At 45.3% G+C, this 19,571-nt stretch overlaps 3 long non-coding RNA genes across 3 annotated transcripts; 2 read left to right on the forward strand and 1 right to left on the reverse strand.

The window, feature by feature from the left end:
- Positions 1–9,448: 9,448 nt before the first annotated feature.
- On the reverse strand, positions 9,449–12,217 carry LOC125539999. Its single transcript, XR_007297131.1, has 3 exons — positions 11,020–12,217; positions 10,329–10,411; positions 9,449–9,961 (listed from the first exon to the last, which is right to left on the reverse strand). It is a non-coding gene; the product is annotated as an uncharacterized LOC125539999 (long non-coding RNA).
- A 1,698-nt stretch (positions 12,218–13,915) lies between these two features.
- LOC125540001 lies at positions 13,916–15,552 on the forward strand. Its single transcript, XR_007297133.1, has 4 exons — positions 13,916–14,038; positions 14,327–14,412; positions 14,541–14,620; positions 15,423–15,552. It is a non-coding gene; the product is annotated as an uncharacterized LOC125540001 (long non-coding RNA).
- A 724-nt stretch (positions 15,553–16,276) lies between these two features.
- Positions 16,277–19,029, forward strand: LOC125540000. Its single transcript, XR_007297132.1, has 2 exons — positions 16,277–17,412; positions 17,684–19,029. It is a non-coding gene; the product is annotated as an uncharacterized LOC125540000 (long non-coding RNA).
- Positions 19,030–19,571: the final 542 nt, after the last annotated feature.

The following is a 19,571-nucleotide window of genomic DNA, read 5'->3' on the forward strand; positions in this document are numbered from 1 at the left end:
AAACAACTATAAGCTGCCGCATCTACACAAGGACCGTCTACAAAATGCTGGAGAGGAAATAACCGCTGTATAGGAGTATGTGATGTGTCATGTGTCATGTGTATGTCTTGTGTCATGTGTATGGCTTTGTGTCATGTGTATGTCTTGTGTCATGTGTATGGCTTTGTGTCATGTGTATGTATTGTGTCATGTGTTCAATGAGAAAGGATAGGAAAAGAAAGGATAGAAGTATTTGGATTTATTTGAATAATAGAAGTATTTGGTTGATGCCAGCTTACTGGTATAGAAACAACATACTGATGTACCTGAACCCATGCAAGATATGCCAAACTTGCAAATAGGCAAAAACCTACTACACCTACATTGTACCCAAGGGCATTTTTCAAAAATTGTGATGTTTTCAAACATCAGAAATTTATTTGCAATAGTAATTCTGATCCTTTAATTTTGTATGGGAGCTACAGCCAAGAGTAATTTGACGGAGTAAGAGAACTCAGTACACTGTGTACTCCAAATTTTCTACTCCTGTCAGTCCAACAACGCAAAGTTCAATTTTCCTTGCAAAATTCAGTTAACATGTTAACAAGATCAGTTAACCGCGCAACCAAGAAAAGGCTTGCCAAAAGAATAAGAAAATGCTACTGATACCCTGGACTTAGTAGACTAGTGAATACTCTTACCAATAAATCTCAGGTTCATCAAGAAAAATTCCTGGAAGTAGGATGATAAAATGTGTGGTTCTGAACTCGAAAATTATTCAGGTGTGGTTATGTCCCTTTTTTCAGTTATAGCAGAACTTGAATCTAGCAGTCTGAAGAATTTTGAAACAATGACAGAAGACTTGATTGCAGTCTGAAACAATGACTAAATTACTTGCCACATCATGAAACAAATGGCCTAGTGAGATTTGTCTACCAGGTTTTGCTAACTGAAGAAACAAGTGTGATCCTCGTAGTCTTAAGCAAATGTCAGAAGCAGCAAATTTCAGTAAAAAAATCAGTTTTGACACATAAATCATGGAGGGGAATTGAAGGAGGGAGGCTTAACCTGCCAAGAAGACGCCACCGCCATCGTCGAGCTCGCAGTACAGTATGTGCAGGGATGGTGGAGCTCGCAGTACAGAAGACGTCTCCGCCGACGTCGAGCTCGCCATCAAGCTTGCTGTCGTCGGGCTCGTCGGTTACGTCTCCTGCCGTCTGGCCTCGCAGCCACCATATCAGCCTTGCCGACGCCGGATCTGAAGCAGCCGGAGCAGAGCACGGCGGTCACTAGGGAAGCTAGGGGAGGAAGGCAAGCTGGAGCTGCGCGAGCAGGAGAGAGCCGCGGAGGAGGCAGTTACGGCGGCGGCAAGCTGTGGCGGTGGTGGAGTAGGGCAGCTGCGGCTTCTGTCGGAGGAGGTCGGAAAAATCGATGCTTCTCCTCGCCGGGGAAGCAATGCGGCGGAGGAGGAGGGGAGCAAGGAGGGGGAGCAGAGCAGGGATCTTCTTGCGCGGGGAATCTCCGGCGACGCCAGCAATAGCTTCTTGGGGAGCCGAGCAGAGGGCTCCGACAAGGGAGGAGACAAGCAGGGGAACCGGCGGGGAGAGGAGCGGAGGTGGGGGAGTGCGTCGTTTGTCGGGAATATGTTGGAAATATGCCCTAGAGGCAATAATAAAAGCATTATTATTATATTTCCTTGTTCATGATAATTGTCTTTATTCATGCTATAATTGTATTATCCGGAAATCGTAATACATGTGTGAATAATAGACACCAACATGTCCCTAGTAAGCCTCTAGTTGACTAGCTCGTTGATCAACAGATAGTCATGGTTTTCCTGACTATGGACATTGGATGTCATTGATAACGAGATCACATCATTAGGAGAATGATGTGATGGACAAGACCCAATCCTAAACATAGCACAAGATCGTATAGTTCGTTTGCTAGAGTTTTCCAATGTCAAGTATCTTTTCCTTAGACCATGAGATCGTGTAACTCCCGGATACCGTAGGAGTGCTTTGGGTGTGCCAAACGTCACAACGTAACTGGGTGACTATAAAGGTATACTACGGGTATCTCCGAAAGTGTCTGTTGGGTTGACACGGATCAAGACTGGGATTTGTCACTCCGTATGACGGAGAGGTATCACTGGGCCCACTCGGTAATGCATCATCATAATGAGCTCAAAGTAACCAAGTGTTTGGTCACGGGATCATGCATTACGGTACGAGTAAAGTGACTTGCTGGTAACGAGATTGAACGAGGTATTGGGATACCGATGATCGAATCTCGGGCAAGTAACATACCGATTGACAAAGGGAATTATATACGGGGTTGCTTGAATCCTCGACATCGTGGTTCGTCCGATGAGATTATCGAGGAGCATGTGGGAGCCAACATGGGTATCCAGATCCCGCTGTTGGTTATTGACCGGAGAGCGATCTCGGTCATGTCTACATGTCTCCCGAACCCGTAGGGTCTACACACTTAAGGTTCGGTGACGCTAGGGTTGTAGGGATATGTATATGCAGTAACCCGAATGTTGTTCGGAGTCCCGGATGAGATCCCGGACGTCACGAGGAGTTCCGGAATGGTCCGGAGGTAAAGAATTATATATAGGAAGTACTATTTCGGGCATCGGGACAAGTTTCGGGGTCACCGGTATTGTACTGGAACCACCGGAAGGGTCCCGGGGGTCCACCGGGTGGGGCCACCTGTCCCGGGGGGCCACATGGGCTGTAGGGGGTGCGCCTTGGCCTACATGGGCCAAGGGCACCAGCCCCAAGAGGCCCATGCGCCTAGGGTTTCAAGGGAGGAAGAGTCCTAAGAGGGGAAGGCACCTCCTAGGTGCCTTGGGGAGGAGGGATTCCTCCCCTTGGCCGCACCCCCCTAGGAGATTAGATCTCCTAGGGCCGGCGCCCCCCCCCCCTTGGCCCTCCTATATATAGTGGGGGAGATGGAGGACTTCTTACCCCGACCTTTGGTGCCTCCCTCTCCCTCTCCAACACCTCCTCCTCCTCCATAGCGTTTGGCGAAGCCCTGCCGGAGTACTGCAGCTCCATCACCACCACGCCGTCGTGCTGCTGCTGGAGCCATCTTCCTCAACCTCTCCTTCCCCTTTGCTGGATCAAGAAGAAGGAGACGTTACGCTGACCGTACGTGTGTTGAACGCGGAGGTGCCGTCCGTTCGGCGCTAGGTCTTCGGTGATTTGGATCACGTCGTGTACGACTTCCTCATCCCCGTTCTTTGAACGCTTCCGCGCGTGATCTACAAAGGTATGTAGATGCAATCCAATCACTCGTTGCTAGATGAACTCATAGATGGATCTTGATGAAACCGTAGGAAAATTTTTGTTTTCTGCAACGTTCCCCAACAGAATACACCGAGGAGGTTTTCGTAAAATTGCCACGAAGACAACTTTTCCGGACGGAGGGAGTACATGACAACTCAATGTGTTGGCACATATACATGTTAAATATGTGTTACGTAAAAACTATAAAATCTAAACTGTTAATGTTCTCATCAAACGGTGCAAATAATAATCGTAAAAACGTATTATGACATAAGAAGAAAGTGTATTGTATGGTGAATCCGACAAAGTCAATCCGTACTTTATTATTACTAGTACAAATGCCCGTGCGTTGCAACGGGAGAGAATACTGATGTGTACTCAGATTCAGTAAGAAAATTGCTTGTGCGAACGGGAATACATTGTTAATTTTTTGTCACGGCAGCGAAATGAGCAAGGAAGAAAACATGGAGGATTATGTTTGTTTTGACCTCGCCGCGTCCTGGTTGGCACTCTTCTTGCTCTATATCACGTACAACAACCTGACAACACCTGAGATCCTAATAATTTCAAATAACGATAATGACTTTTCAACCTCAATGAACATGTATATACCTAAGTTTAGGCGCAACAAGAATGTACCAAATTGAACGATGCAGGTCATACGTCATCTATAACAATAATCAATTTAAGTGCACCCATGCAAATTCCTTTATCAACCAGAGAAACCAGATAACAAAACTTATAAAAATAGGAAGATGCACATTATTATCTAATTCATTGAGAGGAATTGTATAGCATGGGACTACAGTATAGACACAAAATCAGAAAAAATAATAGAATACATTAGTGAACTGGCGTTTTGTGGTAGCGTAACTTCGGATAGAGGATGGGCCGGGCCGGCAAAATCCGGGGCCCTGTGTGAAATTCAAAATTGGGGCCCTATCTCACTAGAAAAAAATGAAGCAAATACCAATTGAAGATTATGCGTCAATGTTTGGCAATTAGACGAACCGTCTAACTCACCTAGTCTTGTGTCCCGTCCGATTGAACTGCTATGCTATGATCTTTAACTGAGGTGGCAAGCAGTGGCGGAAAGCAAACCCCCGGTCATATTTTTTCCGGCAACATAGATAAATTTTGGCAAGTTGTTACTACCCAAAAATACCTCATAACATTCCCAAAAAATACCCCATTCTAAAACATACAAAATAAAGCTCGGTTACTCAATAAATGTAGAGTTTGAACTCAATTGGTAATGATCCAAAAAGTAGATAAACATGGAAAATTGCAAATAGTAATAAAGGGATGAAAAGAGTACCAAATCAATTGTTTGCTTCATCCATAGCTTCCATAACCAGATCAATAGTAGAAGAAGAACCAATACCTTCAAGGCATCAGAAGTATAATTTCATAAGAAAATGCATAATCATCAGGTGAAATAATTACCATTGATATAAATTGAAATACTTACCATTCGGTTGATATAAAAACCATTTGCGAGACCTTTAAGGTTGTATGATTTCAGGTTAAAATGTATGCTTCTGTTCAAGCATTGTGATTTTAGAATCAGTTATATATTTATTAATATTCACTCTTCAAATATAAGTGCCAATATCCTAATTTTTCAGTGTCATTGTTGACTAGAAACCTACAGTTTACATATTTATTCAGCCTAATATGCATCTGCTGACCACAACACCATTGAATTAGCTCTGCATCTGCATGTACTGTAATGCCTTGGCTTTCCATCGTTCTTCTAATGGATCCAAATTGATCTATCTTCAAGCACTGAAGCACGCATCTCCTTGGGAATTTCCTTCGAAAATCAACTAGTTCCCATATCGTTGAAGATCATCTTCTGCACAAGGGAGCGTGAAGGCATAGGCAGGGGCCACCGCCGGCCTTGGCTGGGGCGGATGGAAGCACGACGGCAGCAGGGCGAAGCGGAGGTTGGGCTCATCGCATCAGTGGTGGAAGGCCGTGGGTCCGAGCGCACCGGCGCAGCACGGCCAGGGCATGGCTGATGGGTTGGGAGGGGGCGATCGGGGAGCGGGAAGACATCTCTGGCGGCTGGCGGCGGACTGGCAGGAGCAGGTCGCGTCGCCTCCCTCCAGTCCAGTGCGTTAGGTCATTCGATGTGTACCGCATGAGTAGGACGGCTTTGGCCTGGGCTGTATGTTGGGCTACTGAAGCCAGCGCCATCCACGCCCCCAGCTATACTAGTCATAGGCCTATACAAAAATTTGGGGCCCCCAAAATTTATGGACCCTGTGCGGGCCGCACAGTCTGCACAACTATGGGCCCGGCCCTGAGAGGATCTTTGAAGCTCGGCAAGGATCAACGGCAACGGCGGGGGATCGATCACTGGTGACTTAGAAATAGGCCCTATACCTTAAAAAATCATTTTGAAACCCATGAAAGATATTCCTGAACAAAAAAAACACTCATGAACGAAAATAAAATAAAATTTCGGGATAATGACAATTTTTTATTGTGAAACTACCAGATGGCATCTTACTAAAGGCCATGACCACGCGAGAAGTTCAAGTTTTAAGAATTACCTGAACTCTGGTTTGAGGATGAGAAATAACATGTTGTTTCGCATACTAAGTACAATAATTCTGTTGTGGTGAAATAATTCTCAAGTAAAAAAAGAACAATAATTCTGTTGTGGTGAAATTAATAATAAAGATATATTGTGCAATTGGGAGGAGATGACGAAGATAACAACACTTTGACATTGTACATTTTACAGTTTGACTAAGTAGGATACTCTTTGATTTTCCCACTATATATAGCCGAATTAATAATGAAAAAGGTTTACTTTCAGCCAAATGATTTCTTACTCCCTTAAACCGGCTCCTATGTGCAGCACATGTCCCATGAAAGGCCACCCACTACTCCAATAGCCTTGTCTCCTCGCGATCCCTCTTCTCCACTCGTTTTCTCTCTTTTTTCCCCTTTCTTTCTTGTTCGTAACTGCCACAGGAGAGGCCGTCAATACCATGGCAAGCACCACCAACCACCACAACTGGGAACTGAGAGCCACCGCCACCGTCGCCGCATGGATGCTACCCTGCCCCATGAGCCACCCTGCAGCTGCAAATCCCGCCATGCTCGTAGCTGCCATTGATTCAAGCTAGAGAGGATGACATCGTCGAGAACCACAACAGGACTGCGTCGCGGCATCCACTGGAGGCCGTGTGCTGTCGATAGTGGGCTCTGCATCGAAGCATCCATCAGCGCCGCCGTGTGTTGTCGTTGTTGCATCAGAGCATCCGTCATTGCCGTCGCACGTGGCGTCGCAGCATCCATCGGAGCCGCCGCGTGCTGTCGATAGCGGGCACTGCATCGAAGCATCTATTGGCGCCGCCATTTGTTGTCGTTCTTAAATCGGTGCATCCCCCATTGCCTTCACACGCGGCGTCGCAGCATCCGCCGGCGCGGATGCTGCCATGGAGCTCGCCATGCACGTTGCTGTAGTGGAGCATCGATGGGGCCGCTGGAGCTACAATGAAGCACCGCGACGCCGTTGAACGCTGCAATGAAGCGCAACCAGAGTTGCATTGAATCGTCGCCGGAGCTGCATTGAAGCACCACAGGTGCATTGAAGCTTCACCGGAGTTGCATTGAAGCGTCGCCGACGTCGTCGGTGCTGCCATGGGAGCTGGTGCGTGCTGCGAAGCATCCACGGACGGGGTGGGGGTGGCGCAGCTGCAAAGTCACATACATGGAGGCACCAGCGGCGAGGACATGGCCGGCGTCGCTCAGACTTTTCGTAGCATGAGTCCTACTGCGTGGCGAGAGATGGAACAGATAGTGTCTAGGTTCGTGTCTCGTCGAAGCTGTGCTCGTCGGGATTGCAACATCCACTGCTGTGTGCTTGCCGGCGACGGTGCCGCGGCCGAGGCATTGCTGTTGCAACCTCATTTTGTGCAGAAGGTCATGTGGTGTCATCACAGGGCACGTTGTGTGTAGACGCCTGAAAAGGAAAGGAAGACTGGAAATCATCCGGCTGATCGGTAGCAGCAGCCGTTAATAATAAAATAGTCTTTGCATGAAGCAGAACTATAAAACTCCTTAATACAATGGATTAGATAAATCATATATATTTACTATGCTCGCACTTACAAGACCTACACTGTAGAAAATTGCGTGCTGTTGGAAGCACCGAACATGGACATGCTTACCACTGCAGCCGGAAGATTAGTTCAGAGGAGCTGCCCTCAAGCAGTCCGGGCGATGCAAGAGAAAAAAAAATTGAAAACACAACGGATAGCGATTTGTTGGACGACATCACATCACATGCAAATATATCTATCTTTAGATGTCTGTTATCTGTTGCTTTCTTTTACATCTCTACCCGTTGATTCTCGCAGTCGTGTGTATATAAGTTAATGGAATTTGGTGTAAAAAAGCGATGTAGGATTATTAGTTAGATTGTGTATCCTAATATTTTGCATGAGCATGAGACAGCTTAGTTGGTAGCTCCTTTGTGGTTGGGACATGATGTCATGAGTTCAATTCCCGCATGAAGCAATTATTTTTTCTTGCCTACCCATGCCTGCCGGCCCATGAGTAATCCTGTGGCCAAATGATATACGTAAGGTGGGGCCTTTTCTGGATAGGCTGTTTCGTTCGCTTTTTTGATGCCGAACGATTTGAATAAAATTGACGCTTTAGTACCACCTCGCGTATATATTTTAAATTGAAACTAAAAGCGTAATTTCAGGAGAAGAAAGTGTATTGTGACGGTGAACCCACGGAGTCAATCCGTGCTTTATTATTAGGGATAGAGTAGGACATATGCCCGTGCGTTGCAAAGGGAGAAAAAAAGATGGGGCCTTTTCTGGACGGGCTGTTTCGTTCGCTTTCTCGATGCCGAACGATTTGAGTGAAATTGACGCTTTAGTACCACCTCGCGTATATGTTTTAAATTGAAACTAAAAGCGTAATTTCAGGAGAAGAAAGTGTATTGTGACGGTGAACCCACGGAGTCAATCCGTGCTTTATTATTAGGGATAGAGTAGGACATATGCCCGTGCGTTGCAACGGGAGAAAAAAGGTGGGGCCTTTTCTGGATGGGCTGTTTCGTTCGCTTTCTCGATGCCGAACGATTTGAATGAAATTGACGCTTTAGTACCACCTCGCGTATATGTTTTAAATTGAAACTAAAAGCGTAATTTCAGGAGAAGAAAGTGTATTGTGACGGTTAACCCACGGAGTCAATCCGTGCTTTATTATTAGGGATAGAGTAGGACATATGCCCGTGCGTTGCAACGGGAGAAAAAAAGGTGGGGCCTTTTCTGGATGGGCTGTTTCGTTCGCTTTCTCGATGCCGAACAATTTGAATGAAATTAACGCTTTAGTACCACCTCGCGTATATGTTTTAAATTGAAACTAAAAGCGTAATTTCAGGAGAAGAAAGTTCAGGAGAAGAAAGTGTATTGTGACGGTGAACCCACGGAGTTAATCCGTACTTTATTATTAGGGATAGAGTAGGACATATGCCCGTGCGTTGCAACGGGAGAAAAAAAGGTGGGTCCTTTTCTGGATGGGCTGTTTCGTTCGCTTTCTCGATGCCGAACAATTTGAATGAAATTGACGCTTTAGTACCACCTCGCGTATATGTTTTAAATTGAAACTAAAAGCGTAATTTCAGGAGAAGAAAGTGTATTGTGACGGTGAATCCACGGAGTCAATCCGTGCTTTATTATTAATTAGGGATAGACTAGGACATATGCCCGTGCGTCGCAACGGAAAAAAAATTGACATTGTGTGAGCAAAACTCATTCGCATTGTCCACATAAAAAAACTTGGTAGGTAGGTGCCCACCATCTTTTTTTCTCTCGAAACACTGACATTATCCATCCATCTGTCTGAAAAGTGAAAACATGAAATACTTCCTCCGTTTTTAAATATAAGTCATCTTAGATATTTCAATACGGACTACATACAAATATATGAACATACGAATATACATATAGATATATTTTAGAACGTAGATTCATTCATTTTACTTCGTATATAGTTCATATTTAAATTTTTAAGAAGACTTATATTTAAAAACGAAGGGGGTATATGTTTTAAAAAGATATGAATATGGTCATATTCTGCATGCAACGACCCAACCCCTGATGCCTATATGGAATTATGAATCATCACATGTAAAATAGAAGCTCAGAAAAATTTCTATGTATATTACACGATCCCGCAAAAAAAGAATCCACCATCTCACCACCATCACCAAAATCACCAAGCCTGGGGGGAGGAGTCCTCACAGACACCTACTCAGGCAAAGAAAACGGAACAAAAAAATCGCTCACTCTTCCCCTCGGCCACCCAGCCTGTGTGGACTCCAAATATGAAAATGGAGGGTGCCACAGGCATACACACACTCTTCATTTACTGCATGGCAACCGACATCGACACACACAGGAAATTAGCACCGTCGGCTAACGGCTCTATAACATCCCTTCATCCTTGTATGATCCATCTCGATCTACTCATCTTCTCTAGTTCGCCTCCTCACTTGTGTCACACCTCTCATGCCCCCCGCCCGGAGCCTCCCAGCGATGCGTCGTGATGGCTCATGCTGCCACCGCCGGCTCATGCGGCCTCCCTTGACGTCCTCCTCCTCCTTCTTCAGTCAAGGGACTCGTCACACCAATATTAGAACTCATTTCCTGATTTCATCAAAAGGTTAGGTAAGACAAATATCTGCTAGGCGATCGACACAGGGAGGAAAGACCAAAAGGAAAAAATCGAAGTATTCAGTTCAACCATCAATTCGCAAAATCACTATGCCAGTAATAAGTTTATTTTTACAAAAAAATATTTCTATTACTCAATGATTGTTACATCATTAACTAATAAAGGTACATGCTATTTAGGTGGATTATCCAACAAAATTCAAGGAGAAGTAAATTTGGTTTCCCTAGCAAGCTCATGGGCCGCAAGATTTGCTTCCCAAGAGAAATGTTCAACCTTCAAAAAAAATCTTGAACAACTCTGTGTGCATATGGTAGCAGTCCTCACGAATCAAGTTAGTACCTTGCATGAAGTCACTCTTCTTCGTCCAAAAAGTCATTGTCTTGACTGCTACTATCTGTGTTGGCCACAGCATCGGTTTGAACCTACATACTTTCACGTGGTTAGCCACAAAATGAAACATATGACCACATTATGTAAATAGATAAGTGTGTGTCAAAACTGAAAAATCAACTACACCTAGTTGACCAAGAATTAATCCACAAGATGCAATATATGTAACTAATTTAGGTATAGTAGTAAATCAATCCCATTTGATTCATTCTTTATTCGCTACTATGAAAGTACCGCAGACCCCTTGTAGACTACAAAATTTGTATTAGTAGTATACAACAGTAACATGTACACAAAAATTGACAACCTCCCAAGCCCTGAAGAGTCACTTCAGAACAACTTTTTCAAATAGCAATTTCTAGTATGCATTGAGTAGGATTATCTTAAGAAGTACTCCACCTCATGTCTTCTTCCTATAAGTCCCACAAAATGGCAACAAACAGGTAGATTCTTTAAAAGAGAGGATCTATAGGGCCATTGAGTGTAGCTTCAGGTCAGTTTTGAAACTGAACGTGGTTTGAGCAAATTTATCATCTTTTTAAATCTGCTTTAGCTTACCATTTGTAACGAATATAGTTCACCAGAATTTAACACTACACGGGAACTAAACTGAGCGAGAGTTTTTGTATCTAAAGCATACCTAATGCCGTGAGCTCTCGATTGTACTGCATTAAATGTAGAGTCACAAATGTCAGGCATAAACTGGTTGGTCTCTCATCAAGCAACAACTGATAAAACCAGGCTATTTGCAACTTGACAACATACAGGCAGAGTCACACAAACAGACTTCCGCTTGATATATATATATCACCTCGTCTCCAGAATAATCTATCAACTTCTGTTTCACCTGGATCGGATTGGCTTCAATTCAGATCGCATTGTTCTGGATAATCCCCACGAAATCAAATGAACAGTGGACCCTCGCCTACTCTTTGGCCATCAACACGGACAGCTTGGAACATCATGTACACTTGTTTTAGGTGCAGATCCGACATCAGATACACTTGTTTTTTTCATTCTGAATATCTAAATAGTAGTAAGAGTTGGATCTGAAAATTCCCAGTCTGTCATAGCATAACATCAAACAGGATGTGGGCGGAGTACTTTCGCCGATGCTAATCACCGCTCCTGCCTCAAACACCTGCACATGTGGCCAAAGAAGAATCGGAGAGATAAGATGACACAAAGCAGAGAGCATGAGGACAAGAGGAGGAGATGTGATATTCAGCCACAGCCACCCCGAGCCCCGTCAACAGGCGTACACCGCAGGCTCTGAGGCCGCCGCCCCGCGCCACATCAACTTGGTCGGGAGGAGCAGGACCAGGACGTCCGCACGTCCCCTTTGAGCCGGTGGCCAATCCGGCATAGTCTGTAGCCCCTGAACCGAAGCAGAGTGGCCGCACACGTGCCGATTCGTCGTGGCCGCCGATGCCGCTCGCCGGACCCCAAAGGAGGAGGCGTGTGGGCGGACGGTCGGGCGAGACGTGGCCGCCCGCATGCGGCGCATCATGAGGAGTATGCGGTCTGTGGCGCCGTGGTGGTGGGTAGAGCGCGCCGGAGAGGGAGAGGAGGAAGACGGTAGCACGCCGGCGCCGGTGAAATCGAGGAGAGGAGGATGGGGGCGTGGCGGCGGGGCAGAGGGAACCCTCGTCTTCTCGTGCGCGATAGCGATGTCAACGACGGGACTGCATATGAGACTTTTTTTCACTTATTATTATGGTCGGCCTATAGTGGACGCCGGGTTTATTTCCATAATACTTAAGAACTTTTTTGCAAAAGTTATGCGATGATGAATCTCAATGTATGCTTTACTAGTACACATGCATGTGCAACGCACATATCATAATCTACAATAAAAACATCTATTTGAGTATATTTTCTCTTCTAGCGAGTTTTTTACCGACCCATTCAAATCTGTCTTATGCTCAGTGATATGAGCGCGCGTGTAACATACGACCCATAAACATGTCTTCATATAACATTGATGATCACATAATTCTATTATAATTTGTTACATAATTTAAAAAAACACAACTAAACACCATTATCTCTTGAAGGTCCATTTATTGATACGATCTATGGTGCTTCATCCGATGGATGGGATATTGGTTTGAGCTTGGTTCCCTTCGTACTTTAAAATATATATCAAAAACTTCCTCGTCAACTTCATTTCCTTCATACTTTAAAATATGAAAAAATATGTCTTACTCTAGTAAAGGGACATCATCAATCATACCGATGAACAAAGTTACTCTATTAAGCCATCGTTTGTTGGAGTGACAGTCGGTGAAAGGATAAATGATTGTGAGATGAGCTCAACTTCGGGTGATATGTTCGATGTTTTTTGGGGGAGGGGGAGGGGGTCTATCAATAATCATTCAATCTTTGGGGTCTGTGTTGTTTCCGTCATCTTTCAAGTCTTGATTTCTTGTAATATCATCATTTTATTCCTCATCCACTAAAATGACAGGTAGTTTTGTTCTAAAATATGTCATATGATCCTATAAAGTAATAATCAGAGTTAGTTAGTTTTGATAGATCCATAAAATTTATATCTCCGGTGAAGTACTCCACAAGATGACCTACAGGATTACAAAACATAAAATATATTCAGTTTTATTTAATTTTAAAGATATTTATACGAAACTTTTTAAACCATCAACTGATTCATGCCATGAAACAAGCCATGATGATTAAAGAAATGGCACCCAAAATCGAACATACCTATAAAAGAAAAGTATTTTTCTAGAGGATGAAAGAAAATTGGTTTGGACAACGCCACAGTCACTCACAATCCTTCTCTGGACACTGCTAGTATATACTGTAGTTGTACTAAAAACCAGTCATTCCACCGCCTGTCTTTTCTCCTCCCTTCCCTAATCTTCCATGGTCGCCAGATCCCTCCCTCCATAGCCGGCGCTCCCTGTAAGGCCGCCCCTCCCCTTCGTCACCCACGCGGCGGACGTGCATGCCCCTGCTCCACCTCACTCCTCCTTCGAATTCTGGCCGTCGAAGTGCTCGAGGAGGCGGTCGAGCTTGGCATGCTCGCCGGCGACGCCGGCCCCTTACCGCACACGCCGGACTACCGACCTCTCAGGCGGGGGGCGCACGCCGACCCCAGGAAGAGAGAAGCGAAGATTTTGTGCCGGCTTCTTGCTCAGCTGGGAATTTGAAGAGGACGGTCGTGGCCCTGGCCTTGGAGGAGGTGGAAGTTCCCGTCCCCACAGAGAAGTTGTCCACGGATCCAAATCTGTAAGCAGAAAGAAAAGAACCTGATCTTGGATTTCTTCACTTGCGTTATTCAGAGTCATCCTAGTCCACCATACGTTCCCTTATTCAACTGGATGACCGCAGAGACGGGGGAAGGCGGGGTGGTGTTGTGCTGGTGGCCACCGAGAGCTTCAACCTTCCCACCTACATGCACAGGCATGTTTGGTAAGCCGCAGCACCTGTTAAATCTATTTAGCAACTCTGAAGTGTTGTGTTAATATTAGAACAGGCTGAGAATCAGAACAAACAGATTACATATTACCACATCTCTTGTTTCATACGTACAGAGCTTGCGAAGGATGAGTTGCAGCAGCGAGGGTAGTCGGTGCTGGGATGTTACTGCCTTAATGGATACATGTCCCTGGTGAACCGATGCTAACAAGAAGAAGGTACTATGCGGAACTGGAAATGTGTATGGGTTTGTGTTAACACCACATTCTCATGACCGAATTTGCAATTTGGGGCTGCTCATGACCTCTTGCCGTCTGCTCACCGGATTCGCCTCTGCGAATTGGCATGTTGAAGCTCGTCTTTCATGATGGTTGATCCATGCATAATAACCTGATTTTTCATGTTATCAGTACATGCGTACCAATGGATTTTCGCTGTCACATAAGGTACTTTCAGTTCAGATGACGTGTTCATTTGATGGACACATTCTTGTGTTCTTGATACAGGCAATGCAGAAAGGTCATCAGCGTACCTTGACCATTCTCTCAAGAGTTAAGAATTCTTCTGTGCAAGGACGGCTTAGCTGATCAAGGTATGTGACAATGATTTTTGTTGTTGCAACACTGTAGTGTCTTCTCTCACATTGTTGGAATCACCAATTGTATCAGTACTATAACACTGTATATAAATCAGTTGTTTACGACTTGCGTTTTGTCTCAGGAAGTGTCAAGGTAATGTTGCTATGTGGTTCTGACCTGCTCGAGTCATTCAGCAAGCCAGGGGTTTGGATTCCAGATCAGGTACAAAACTTGAACACTTTTTGATACCGAAAGGGGATGGGAGCAACAAGTCTGAATCAAAGAGTATGTTTTGAATCTTCGTTGCATTGCACAATATTTTTATTGTTCTAAGAAATTCATGTAGTTGTATATGGAACATTTCCTTGATGTGATGGTCGGGCATATTTGTTTACTAAATCATACTTCCAGATTACCTTTGTCGGCAACTCTAAATATTTCTTAGATGGCTTACCACAAGCATTAGTCCTGCAAAAACATATATTCTAAACCGGTTCATGATAGATCAACAAAATGTTGTTGATGCTCTCACCTATTAGGAGATGCACATGAAAAAAAAAGATATGCTAAAGTTGCGTAGTTCCAACAAACAGACATTCAAATGCACCATTTTGTACTCAGGGAGCAGGAAGTGCGACTTCTTTAGTTTTCAGAATTAGAATGGATCACGTGTAGTCCAGATGTTTTCAGTTTAAATAATCATGCACATTCTCAATCATGTGGTGTGCAAAAGTGGGTTTATACAGATTTATACAATTCATTGTAACACCCTGGAGCTGGATAGATGCTATATTACTTTGTAGAACGATTGTGTTGGTGGTCATGTTGATGGAACTTGATATAGTAAAGTCACTTTCCTGTATTTACTTGATATAGTAAAGGCAATTTGTGCAACACAAATCCAGTTTCATTATCCTCGTATAGTCAGTATGTAAAATGAAAGGCTTATAGCATTTTGCTGTGCAACTGTTTATTAGTTAGAACTCTATTATCAAAAATCTAATCATGAGTAATGCTGCAACAGTCAAAGGAAGAAGTCGAACCTGAAGAAGTCCTCGGAAGAATCACAGCTGCGTGTGCCCGGCTGGTTCAGGGGACGCGACAGGCGCTGGCGCCCTGCCCCGGCGGGCGTGGGTTCCAGTGCAGGGCGGGCACGGCGGTGCGGGTGCCGGGGCAGGCTCTCTCCTGGGCACTGGCGATCTCGCAGGACGGATGCCACGCTACAAGCGGCAACAATCGGCGATGGCGATCATGCACGGAGGTGACGGGATGGTGCAGTGCGGCGTGGTCGCCGTGCAGGCAGGAGATGCCGTTGGTTGGCGGCGTATGTGCCTGGCGGTGAGGTCAAGGTCAAGGGCGTGAAGTTCCCTTAGCTTGTGATCTGATTTTCCGTGATTGTAGGGGACGCTGGGCTGGTTGTTAGTTTGCGATCTGATTTCCGTGATTGTAGGGGACGCGCGGGGCTGGTTGTTCGACTACTACTCTCCTGGTGAAGTACGGTCAGTCATTGGTAAATGCTAAGTGCACACCGTAGAGGTATTGGATTAATGATGGCCGTTAGATTGAGACTTGTTGGCCTAATCGTGTGGTGCTGATTGGCTCGTGCGTTATTGTGGGACTAATTGCGAGGTGTATGTAAGAAAGTTCTTGTTTGATTGTTTAATAGTAGTAAAGATTATTATATATATATTATTAGGGAGAGATTAAGAAGAGATTGATTGCAGCTAACTTTAAGGAGGAACGATGCTTTATTATTAAGGAGAGATTAAAAAGAGATTGATTGCAGCTAACTTCAAGGAGGAACGAAAGCTATGATCGGTATTTATAATCTTTATCTTTACCTTACTAATAAATCAGCTATTGCTTCTGGTCGTCCGTCGTGGTTGTTTCGCAAAAAGCCCCCTCGGTTTACAGGAAATCAACCCGCAGTCCCTGTTTTAGTGGCACCCAGAGAAAACGTTTCACTTTTACAAAAAAAGACCTATAGGCATTTCAATTCAGTCCGCAGTCCTTTCCTTCCTCTTATCCACTCTGCGCCGGCGGCTACGCCCATTCCGTCGTGCGCCGGCGGCCGCCGTGCCTCGCGCGGGAGGATGGAGTGCGATCGCCGGGAGGATGGACGGCGCGGAGAGGCGCGCTCGCGCCCGAGCTCCTGTGCCCGCGCCTCGCGCCTCCTTGCACCGCTCCGGCGGCCACTCGCCACACGCTGTCGCCGGCGACCATAAACAGCGACCGTCGCACCTCTACGCGCGCTACCCCGAGGCCCCAGCCACGCCACGCCGCCGTCTTCCGCAACCCCGGCCTCCTCCTCGACCTCGCCTCTCCGTGCGAACAAACGGCGTTGCCGGCGGCGGCCACGGCCACCGTGCTTGAGCTGACGGGCGCCGACCGCACGGGGCTCATCTCCGAGGTGTTCGCCGTGCTGGTATACCTGCGGGACGAGGATGTGGCCTCCGCCGGTGTGGAGCGCATCGAGGCCCGCCTCGCCCCCCTCCTCCGCGGAGACTCGGAAGCCAGCGGCGGCGCCGTGGCTGCCGTCCCCGCCGGCTCCATCCCGCACGCTGACCGGCGTCTCCACCAGCTCATGTATGCCAGCGGCGACTAGGAGCGCGCATTGCCAGCTCCCTCGGTGTCTGTCGAGAGCTGGGCCGAGCGCGGGTACTCGGTCTTCAACATCCATTCCACAATCATCTCTTGTACAGTGGCTGAGGAAGATCCAGGAAAGCAAGAGCTGCGCAAGAGGGGGCAGGATCAGGAAGAAGCACGGTGATGGAACCTTAGCAGTAGACCAAATGCAGACATGTACATAAGGGGATCCGATTACGATTAGATGATGCAGACCGTGTCCTTGTCCAACAAAACTCAATCGAGTGTTTGACCCGGATTGTTCTTTTTTGCTATAAGAAGGAAGAGTACTACGCTGGAATCTCCATCACGTTAATTGTCGACGAAACATCCAATGTTTCCGCCGAGTTCGCAGCAGGAAGGAGCTCAGAGTTCGCCAATGTCCAGAGGTATGCTTCCCCTTGAACCATGTTAACACGTTATGAGGATCCATGGCCTCTTCTTTCTATTTCTTCAGTGCTACCGTCTTGCTCGTCAGAGGAAACTGGTGCAGTTTCTGCTGCATCTTCCTGACACTGGTCCTCAACCATCTACACTGGTCCTCAACCATCTTGTTTTGCTCTTCGTTCTGAAGATCCATGGCCTCCTTTTCCAATTGTTGAGTGGGTACATCAGTTTCCATATCATCGCCTAATTGGTTGCAAACAAAATTCTCATCAGTTTCAGATACGACAGTCAAGAGCGTCACAGGAGGAAGAAGCTCCGAGTTCGCCGGAGGTACACAAACATCCGTCCAGCACTCCAATGTCGCCTACGGAGTCTACACCAGAGGTATACTTCCACTTGACCCCTGTTAACAAGCGCCGTGAGCAGAGTAGACACCGGCCAGGTCCAACATTTGATTCAGCCATGTATGCACAGAGCGTCAATCATCATCCAAATCCATACATTGCGTTAATTTTCAGACCCTCTAGGTGATGCTTTTTCATGTCTAGAATTGACCCTCGAGGTGATGCTTTTTCATGTGTAGAATTCAGCATGTTAGGCAAGAGTGTTAATCAATCTACTATAATATCAGACATGAGAGACCAGTCCAATTTTTCTTCACTACCTCGGAATAAGGAGCTCAAGTCTGTAGTAGCAGGACTCATAAGAAAATGCATTGTCAGATATATGTAGTAGAATCTGAATCTGTTGAATCTGAATCTGTTAATCTGTTGAAAGATAAGGAATCTACTTGAAAGATAATGACAAGAGAGACCAGTCCAATTTTTCTTGTAAAGTGCATGCTGTTTAAACTTTTAAATGTTCATGTCTACCTCTATTTCTTTCTCATTGAGTTTTGGTACATTTGGTATTGTTCGATATGCTATCTAATATAGAGTGTGTGGCCCCACTTCAGTTGTTCAATTATTTTTCACTTAGCAGCGGGTGATTGATGGACCAATTATGCGAGCAATGTCCTTAATTTCAGATAAGATGCAAAACAGATAACATGGATGAGCTTGAATAACTGCCGATAGTGTAGCTTTCTGCTGGACCATATATTCTGCCCGGAGAAGTTTCAGTGACCAATGGAAGCTTTGGTATATTTTTTTCAAGCAAAAGTAATCGTCTATTACCCATGTCAGGTTTCGACTCAAATTGTGGTGCTTCTGTTGGCATTCCTTATCTTTTATGCCTGATGTGAGTCTTAGTGCTAATAAGAACTATTTTTTCCAAACGGTAAATCTACCTTTCCCCATCATGTGACTTAAAGCTAATCTATTCATGGTTAGTTTTCCTTCCTGTACAAAGGTCATCTGTTCCGGTACACTTTTTCTTCGCTTTCTTTTACTGTAACATAGACCATGCTCACATCGTCGCAAATTGTAAACAGAGACGGAAACGTGCATACAGATCTCTCAAGCATGCAATATTTTTCCAGGGTGACAAATTTTTACATGGCTTTATATCTGAAGACACCTTTTGGTTGACTCTATTTGTTGTATATAAGTTCTATCCAAATGTACCTTTGGATGCTTATACCATAACTGATGGCCCTGGATAAGTTATATCTGAAGATACCTTTGGTGACCCCTTTCTATGTTCCTTGGTGAATAATAGCGGAAAAAAAACTCGAATGAAACACTGAGACGACATAGAGGAACACTACTTGGGGGAGTACAATGTTATAGAGGTCGCTTTGTTGAGAGGTGAGCAAATACATGAAGCCAACAAAGCAACTGGGTGGGTGGATCATGACTAGCTCTGATTTTCTGTACGATTATTTGTCTTGCTCTTGCAATTCTCACACTCTATGTGACAGAAGACCCCACAAGAATTATCATTGTTTGTGTTTAAGAGGGCCATAGGGTTTATCCATATCATAGTGAGGCGTTGAGTTACGTATTTGCTATAGACTAGATGACTGAATCTCAGTCAAGTTTTTCAAACATGCAAATTATATCACAGTTAATTCTTCATTCTTCAGCAAGGCAGCACAAGGGGACTACATGGAGCAACAACACCCGAATTTATTTATACATTTGCTTTAGCCAAGATATCTCAATCCCGGGCGGCTTTTCAAACATGCAAATTATGTTACGGTTCATGTTGCGACGCATGG

This window comes from Triticum urartu, chromosome 2, assembly GCF_003073215.2.
Source record: "Triticum urartu cultivar G1812 chromosome 2, Tu2.1, whole genome shotgun sequence".
Lineage (NCBI taxonomy): Eukaryota > Viridiplantae > Streptophyta > Magnoliopsida > Poales > Poaceae > Triticum > Triticum urartu.